The 9285-nt window shown below is 51.2% G+C and overlaps 1 pseudogene; it reads right to left on the minus strand.

The window, feature by feature from the left end:
* Window positions 1-4040: 4040 nt before the first annotated feature.
* On the minus strand, window positions 4041-5682 carry LOC115304629 (annotated as a pseudogene).
* Between the last annotated feature and the right edge of the window lie 3603 nt (window positions 5683-9285).

The following is a 9285-nucleotide window of genomic DNA, read 5'->3' on the forward strand; positions in this document are numbered from 1 at the left end:
CAGAGGAAACAGCCCGGCTCTCATCCCCCTTTCTGTTCGGCAGGCTTGGGGGGTGGGGTATTCAGATCACAACTAAGAGAGCGGAGGGTCGGGGACGAGATCAAAGTTCATAATTAGCCGAAGGACCCCTCCCACGCCCGCCCTGCCTCCAGACCCAGACGGAGGTGCACCCACCTGGCAAGGCTTGGAGGTGGGGTGCTCCCAGGAGGACTACCTGGATTGGACCCAAAGAACCTTGGTGCCCAGCAGTCTCACATTCATGAGAGGCCCCTCCCCACCCCGTCTGTGCAGAACAGTCTGATCAGGAGCTCTTGGCCCCACAGCCGCCCTCCCTGATGCCTCTTCCAGCTCTGCCTGCTTTGTTTCCAGAAGCAAACAAGGCAGTGAGAGTGAATCTCACTTGTCTTCCCGGTCGGGACACAGGCCTCTCCTGTCCTCTGGGGCTGGTGCTTCTGAGCTTCCAAGAGCCCATGGGAGATGCCTGGACAACCATGGCTGAGTGGGACAGGGAAGCCGGCCAGAAACTCGAATGATACATTTGACGTCAAGTAGGTCCTTAGGGGCCTGAGACTACCCAGGAGAAACACAGAGGACCTGTCCTCCATCACCGTGGGGATCAGCCTTTCGCAAACGCAACTGGCCGGTGAAATGAGGTGAGGTGGGTAGGTGGTTAAGCAAGAGGCAAGAAGGACATCATGTTTCTTCCATCATCAGAGCCGTCTTTTCCACTGTACATAGATCACTGCAAAATGGACAGGCTGGAAAAGCCAGAACTCATCTGCGCACAGCTCTGTGGGCTGGCACCCTGGGCCAGGCCTGGCGGATGGGTCTTCGGCTGGTTTCACCCAGCGTTCATGTGCTTCCAGTCACCCTGTGACTTTGGGGCTTGATGGGCCCTGGGTGGTCCCTGTTGGCCCCATTCATGTGTCTGGGGGTCGGGACTGCTACCAGCCAGGCCCCTCCTGCTCCCAGAGGCCGCCCTGGGCTTCCTAACATGATGGCTTTGTATTTCAAGGGGTCGGGGCAGAATTTGGAAGGACTTGGCTCCAGAACACGTGCAATGTCACTTCGGGAACGTTCTCTTGGCCACAGCAAGTCACAAGGCCGGCCTAGGTTCAAGAGGTGAGAAATGGCCCCAGAGAGGACAGCGACAAAGCCACAGGGCAGAGCAGAAAGGCTGCGGCCACCCTCATGGCCAATGTGGCTCACCCTTCCTGGATCGTGTGGCAGGTGCATCCCCCCATGTCTCCGGTGTTTGAATGGTCCCCTTTTCAGTCATTAAACAGTCTGGCCTGATCTAACCCCTCCCAGTCAGGGCTGGCCGTGTCTCCGGTAGACTGACCAGTGTCTGTCCACCTCGATCATCCTTCCTCCTCAGTCGCCCCTCTAAAGGGGATGGAATGGGGGGAGGGGAGGGTGGGAAGGATGCTGTCCTCTGGCATGGTGTCCTCTGAGGGGCAAGATGCTGCTGGAAGCCCGATCTTTTCTCTCGCGGGTGCTTGCCGAGCTCCTCCAAGTCACATGCTCCCCGAGGGGACCTTGGCGGGCTGCGCCGTCCCCCGCTGAGGGCCACGCGCCCTCTGGACCTCTGCACAGCCACCTTCTGCCAGGTGACTCACTGACAGGTGGTTTTCTCGCTCCTGCTTCTCTGCATCTGCTCCTTCCTTCTCCTCCACGGACCGGCGTTCCTGCCTCTTTATCCCCGTGGCGTGGTGAAAGTGGCCACACGGAAGTGTGGTTACAGGTGTGGTTAAATGACTGACTGACCTTCTCACTTCCACATTCCTGGGAGAGAACACTGGCTAAGCGAAAGTCCTGTTTATCCCGGCTTCGACCAGCTACGACCCCGGGGGATGGGATCCCGTGAATCTTAATGAGTAATAACTGAGTCCTCAGTGCCTGGCACGCAGGAAGCACTTAGGAAACGTGAGATAGTATGAGCTATGGTTTTTATTTCTTCTTTATACTTTTGCCTTTTCCATCTCTTCTAGAAAGGCAGGTTTTGAATTATCAGAATGAAGATTGATATACGAAAAGAAGAGGAGGCTGGCATACAGAGGTGTATCTGTTATCTGCCGTTGACAGATAAGCATGTTGCTTGAAACAACGCACATTATCTGACAGTTTCTATGCGTCGGAAGCCCAGGCACAGACCGCCCAGCCGGGTCACCTGCTTGGGGTCCCCAGGGCGCGATCAGGGTGTAAACCTCCGTGGCTCACCTGGGAAGAGTCCGAAGTGGACTTGCGCAGGCAGGCACACACATTTCCGGTGGCTGCAGGACGAAGGCTGCCGCTCCCTGCAGGGGGTTGCTTGAAGGTCACCCCAGGCCCAAGGTCACCTGCAGTTTGTTCATGTGAGTTTCTCAGCATGATGCTCACTCCCCCAGGCCAGCCAAAGGAGTAAGACGGAGCCTTCTCTAACCTAACGTGACCATGGCAGTGACACCCATGACCTTTGCCATATTCCATCGGACAGAAGCCAAGTGACAGGCCCTGCCCACACTCAGAGGAAGGGATCGCACCAAGGACTAAACAGCAAGAGGTGGGGTCACGGGGCCACTTTGGAGTCTGTCCTCCTTGGTCAGTTTAGTGGTACTGAGATATAAATGCCAGAGTTGTTTTTTTTTTAATGTGTATTTATTTTTGAGAGAGAAAGAATGTGAGCCAGGGAGGGGCAGAGAGAGGGGCACACAGAACTCGAAGCAGGCTCCAGGCTCCTAACTCTCAGCACAGAGCCCGACGCGGGGCTCAATCAAACCCATGAACTATGAGATCATGGACTGAGCTGAAGTCAGATGCTTAACTGACTGAGCCCCCCAGGTGCCCCCAAACTTGTAACTTCTTAATCTAAAATAGAGATCGTCTGGGGCTAGGGGTCTGGGTTTTGCAGGGGTCTCACTTAGGGGCTCGGGACTGCTGGGAGCAGTGAGGGCCACTTCAGTAAACAATAGCAGTGACAATATTCCCAGGGGGCAGCCCGAGAAGACCGAATATGACCATAGCGCGTGAGAGAGAGAGAGAGAGAGTGAGTGTATGTTGGATTACATGAGTGTGAGTGAGTATATGGGTGTGTATGTGTTTCTGAATGTATGTGTGTGCATGTGTGCACATGCAGGCTCACACACGTGTGTGTGTCGGTAAGTCTGGGAGGGCAGATCCACCCCCCCAGTCTGAGACTGGGAAGGTGGACGAATCAGAAGTGGCCACTTTGCTTGGTTTTTTTGGACACGGACTTTTCGTTGTTTGTCTCAAACCCTGACTCATAGGTGCCACCCTGAGTGTGGCTGAGCAGAGGGAAAGCCTCCTACAGGCGTGTTCCAGAATATTCTCTCCTCCTTCCTGGGACGGCCAAGGTGGAGAGGCCCAAAGCGAAGAACCGTGGTACTGAGAGAATAAGGAAGCAGGACTGAGGAGGAGTGGGTGGGTTTGGGGAGAAAAGTTGTCCGTGAGAAACGTGCCCAGGGGAGGTGCAAGGGGCACGTGAAGGCAGGTCACACAGCCCAAGGTTCAAGCTCACGTGCCTTGTAAGTACTTTGGCGCTGTGGTTCCTTTCTGATGAGGCCGCATCTCTCTCTCAGGGAGTAGTGACAACATAAAGTCTAATTCCCACAGCAGACCTGCCTTTAAATGTGTGTGTCAAGTGCAATAGCATTGGGAGAGCTTTGAGTCCGCGACCTCAGAGACGGGCGTCCCCTTCCGTCAGGCCCCAGAAAGGTGAGGACTTCGCTCCCTCTAAGAAGACTGGGGGAAAGGCGCCGACTCCCGGGGCCTGTCCTGAAGCTCCAACGCACGTGGAGTCGGGGTGCAGGGTTGCTGGACTTTGCACAGGGCTGTCCCCATTATCCCAAGGGGCAGTGGGGTTCAAGAGCCCTGGACAAGTGATCTCTGAGATACTCTCTCTTTTTCTTAATGTTTATTTATTTTTTTAATTTTTTCTCTATTAGAATTTATTAGTTTTCTTAAGATATTTTTCTTAAACAGCTAACAAAGGAAAACTTATGTTTCCCCATCAGAAATAAAAATCTGGACAATTACTTTATTTGTAATATATGCTTTTACAGCATTTCAAAAGCAAATCTTAATTCAAACCAACACCTCTAAAAGGAAATAAAAAATTCAGTTTAGTTTCAATAGCTGAGAAGGCAGGTCACGTTTTACATTTTAATGCAAACTACTTTATGATAAATAAAAAATAATAGACAGTGATAGCTATTATCAAGGCTGAAACTATCAATGCTAAGAGGCTGCTCTCTGAACTGTCATTGATGCAATCTGAAAATTCCCTGTCAATTTCACTTATAGACACAATCTCTGTAGTCAAATCGATCATTCACTTTCAAGCCCCATCATGAGAAGTGGCGGGTGATATCTGCAGGGATACAATTTCTTGCCTGCTCCTCCACTCAGAAGTAACCCTGTGTCTGTCCAGTCTACACTCAGAACTTTGTCTTCATGAGCAGCCAGGTCATAGAGAGGAGCCGTAGGACTTCTTGTATCCCACAGCTTTACAAGGTTATCTAAAATCAGCTGCTGCTTGTGGGTAGGAGACCACTTTAATGATGTGACCCAACCTGTATGTGAGGTTAGGGACAGTGACACCAAAGAACAGCCTGATCCCACAGCCTGATATGCCTATCTGTGCTTCCAGATGCTAAATGTTTACAAAGTGGAGAATAAGAGATACAATTAAACACGCTATTTCCTGTCGAGGTTGACTTAGGACGGCCAGACTCAACATCCCACACTCTAATTGTGTGGTCCCAAGATGCACTGCAGATTTCTTCAGCCTCTGACCACAGAACCGATGAAACTGCTTTCTGTGACCGGAGAGGGTCACTATGGGAGTCCTTGTTGGTCCCAACTGCTCTGTTTTCTGTTTCTTTCTCAGTCGATTTGTGGATTCCTCCCTTTCATCTTCTTCATTTGTAGGAACTGTAGACCAGATCTTTAGCATCTTGTCTCGGGAGCCACTGCAAAATTTACTTCCTGTGCTATCAACATCTATCTATCAACTTCCAGCATGACCTCTCCCACAAGAGAATAGTCTGATCCGCAGAGGCACTCAATAGCGGGCAAGACAAACTGTCTTTTTTTCACCCGGGCCACATCTTTTACAACATCTGTGTGTCCCACAATGGTCATTATTGACCTTCCTTCCAAGGACCAGATCCTAGAAGTCTTACCATAAGAACCAGGCAAGATCCATTCCTCTGCCCCTCCGACTGACCTGGTCCAGTCACCGTGGATCAAGCATCGCTGTGGCTGTGTCCTCCCCCACACGCTCAAGCTCCACAACCCCTTCTGATGAGATGTTTTCCAGTTCCGTGTGTCTGAGCAAAGGCGTTCGCGGAAACTGGTCCTTGATAAGGAAATCAAACTCCACATGTTGGTGGAACTCATTTTTGGTCTCCAGCAATTTATTGATGATGTTACTACGGTCAGCAATTTCAGAGGCTGCAGGAATTGAGAAGGGAACACCACCTACAACATATTTCTTACTGTCGGTGAAGAAGTGAGACTGGAGCTGAGCCATTGCGAGGTGTATACACGAAACTTGTCTACCGAAACGAAGGGGGGAAATAGACAACAGGCGCCCTGGTCTGTTAAGACTACCAAAATAGTCAGCTCAAAAGTAGCTTGCACAGGTACGCAAGAAGCTGCTGTGATCTGGGCTTCCGCTTTCTTTCCTCCTAATGTTTATTTAGTTTTGAGAAGCAGAGCACATGCAGGGGAGGGGCAGAGAGAGGGGGAGACAGAATCAGAAGCAGGTTCCAGGTTCTGAGCTGTCAGCACGGAGCCTGACGTGGGGCTCAAACCCACGGACCGTGAGATCATGCCCTGAGCTGAAGTTGGACACTCAACCGACTGAGCCGCCCAGGTGCCCCTGATCTCTGAGATACTCTTGAACACTGAGTCCCACCTTTCGGTACAGAGGGATTCCTGTTAATTTGTCTAAAATGTCCCTTTTCTGGTTTCAAGGTGGATAAGAAAGTGGGAGCCAGAGGCGGCCCCTTCTAAACGGGAACACGCACCAGTCACTGGGCACTCAGCCCATGCTGGATGCCGCATGTCACTCTGTAACGTGCAGCAGAGTCTGGGGGGACCTGCCGCTGCTCTGACAGAAGAGGAAACCCAGGGAAGCCCGGAGGGGCTCGGTCGGTTAAGCTTCGGACTTCAGCTCAGGTCATGATCTCACGGTCCGTGGGTTCGAGTCCCGCGTCTGGTTCTGTGCTGACAGCTCAGAGCCTGGAGCCTGCTGCAGATTCTGTGTCTCCCTCTCTCTCTGCCCATCCCATGATCACACTGTCTCTCTCTGTCTCTCAAAAATAAATAAATGTTAAAAAAAATTTTTTTTAAAGAAGACGAAACCCAGACCCAGAGATACTGAACAAGCTGCCTCAGTAAGCAGAGGCGGGGGGAGGTCGGCATGTCGGATCTCTCAACTCCAAACCTGTCTACACCCGGGCTCCGCCACATACTGGTCCGGCCACCCTGTCTCCATCTGCAGAATAGAGAGACCACCAGTGCCAAGGCCCCCAGCCCCTAGACCGTCCTGAGAGCTTTAAGTGAATCAACGCACACAGAGGCCTCCCTGGCACACGTCCCCTGTGTCACATCAGCTCTTACTTGGTTAGCGCTTAGCTACCATCGCCTATTTGGGGAATGGCCAGTGAGACCTTCATCGTGTTTTCTAGCCTCTTCATCATCTTAGGCTGCCTTCCAAGATACCGCAGGCTGGGCTCAAACAGTGGCCATGTATTTCTCACAGTTTTGGGACACTGGGCATCCAAGATCAAGGTGCCGGTGACCCAGTTCCCATGAGGCCTCTCTTGCTGGCTTGCGTTTTTGCCGTGTTCTCACATGAGGAGAGAGCGAGCTTTCTGGTGCCTCTTTTTTTGTTTTTTTAATATAATGGCGCTAATCCCATTGGACCAGGACCCCACCCTCGTGACCTCCTGTGGCCCTAATTACTTATTCCAAGTACAGTCGCTCTAGGGACTAGGGCTTTCTCTAACATGTGAATTTGGGGGGACACAGTGCAGTCCACTGCTGGCTTTCTTAGGCTTTCCTCTGTAGAATGTGAAACAATGTGTCTCTTCAAGCCTGGTGCCTCACCTTCCCAAAGCTGTCCCCCCTCGGCCACTGCTCCCAGCCATGAATAAACGTTAGATTACCTGACTTGAATAAAACGTGCACAGAGGTGAGGCTCCCATCCTGCCCTGAGACTGGCTTTGGGCACAGAGGCTGGCACGTGCCCAACTTGCCCCACGTGGCCGAGGAAGGCTGACGGAAGGTGCAAGGTGGCCTCAGGGAAGACAGTGCCCCTCCTAAGTGGCATTGCATGGTGCACGGAGTCGGTAACATGCGGGCGGGTAATGAAGTCACCACGATCTCCAACAGGGGTCCAGGGCCACCTCCTTCCAGGGCCACCGCAGGGTTGGATGAGGGGTGCACCTTAGGGGAGCCCCTTCCTGGGGGCCAGGCCTGGATGAAGGGTTGGGGCTCCTCACTGGTTCTTCTGCCTGGCTCTCCATCTTTGCCCCTGGAGGAGACCCGATGTCCCTCTGCCACATTCCCTCGGCCAGCAGGCCAAGGAGGGCTTTGCAAGTCAGAAACCACCATTCCTAGCAGATGCCTCTCTCCCCTCACGGCCCCCCCACTCCCAGACACCCAAACCACCGATGGCATTGCTGAGCCTTGTCTGTTCAGTAAACGCGCCACGAAGTACGAAGTCAGGGTAAACAGGAAGGTGTGCTGCCGAACGGGGAAGGGGGTGGTGTGGGCACACCAGGTGGCTTCTCTGTCTCCCTCTACAAATACTTACATATCTTCGTACAAAATTTCAACATTTTACACGGATCTTTGAGCCGCACGCTAATCACAAGGTGTCCCCAAGGTACAGATCCATCTCCCGTGACACCTGGAAGGTACACAAAGTCTCAAACTCTCACCTCACCCACAGCCGATTCATTACAGAGGACCCTGAATAAGGTGGGGGTCAAGGCACTCACATCACGTGCAGCCAAAGTCCACATGTAACGTGCCTCCCCCAAAACTTAACAACAGCCTACTGCTGACCAGAAGCCTTACTGACAACAGAAAGTCACATACCACCTAACACGTAATATTTTGAAGGTTATGTGTATTATTTACTGTATTCTTACAATAAAGTAAGTGAGAGGAAAGAAAATATTGTTAAGGAAACCATAAGAGAGGCTTTTAAATACAATGCATGATTCTTAGTTGAATCTTGGACAAAGAAAACTTGTAAAATCATTCTGGGGACAATTGGGGGACTCTGAATATAGACTCTGCATGGTGTAATAATGTCATTACATCAACGTTCAGTTTCCGGGCACAGTTAGTGGTAGTATGACATTGTTCCCCTTAGGAGGGATATGATGAAATAGTTTGGAGTGAAACGCCATGAGGTCTGAAATATACCTACCAATGGTTCAGAGAAAAAGAAAAAATATCTACATATATATGGGAAGAGAAAGAGAAAGACAGACGGGGACACAGAGGGAGATAATGCAATTGTGGCTAAATATTAACAACTGGTAAATTCTGGGTGAAGCGTAAATGGATATTCATTGTACCAGCCTTTCACATTTTCTGTATGAATGAAATTAAAGGGGAAAATAACGGTTTCATCCCATGGTGCATATTTGTAAAACTGATACAGCCATGTACACTGTTAATGTTAAAGAAAATTATGCTTTTCAAAACAATTTGACTTTCCCTGTCCGGATCCCTCAAATGCACCTACTCAGTGATCCTATTTCGGGAGATTTCAAAACAGGAAAAAAGCCAGGAGCACAGAGATGTTCGCTGCAAGCCAAACATCAAACAGTAGAAAGATGTCTAAACCAACGACGGCACCTCAGTGGCCTGGAAGACTGTCCCCTAATAGAATTCTATGAACGGATGCAGTCACGTGGGCACGCCGAGGCTCCGCTAACGAAAGGGGGCAGCAGAGAGCAGCAGTTGTGGGCGGGGCGGACCCGGACGGCGTGCGCTCCACACTCTGGAATGCGATTTGTGATTTAGGACCACCTAGCGATCCGTTCTGAAGCTCAGGGCTTGAACCTATAAAATGGGGATAACAAACCTTCCCTTTTAAGGTTGCTCTGAGGATCAAACGCCATGCAAGCCCACCGTTCCTGGGCATGGCGAGTGCTTACGGCATGGTAGCTGTCGCTATATTCAGAAGGGACTTTCTCAATTCTGACTGCAGGGATCTCGGTGCACGCCCCAACCTTGGCCTTTGCTAATAAAGCGGCC

The sequence above is a fragment of the Suricata suricatta genome, chromosome 2 (genome assembly GCF_006229205.1).
Source record: "Suricata suricatta isolate VVHF042 chromosome 2, meerkat_22Aug2017_6uvM2_HiC, whole genome shotgun sequence".
NCBI lineage: Eukaryota > Metazoa > Chordata > Mammalia > Carnivora > Herpestidae > Suricata > Suricata suricatta.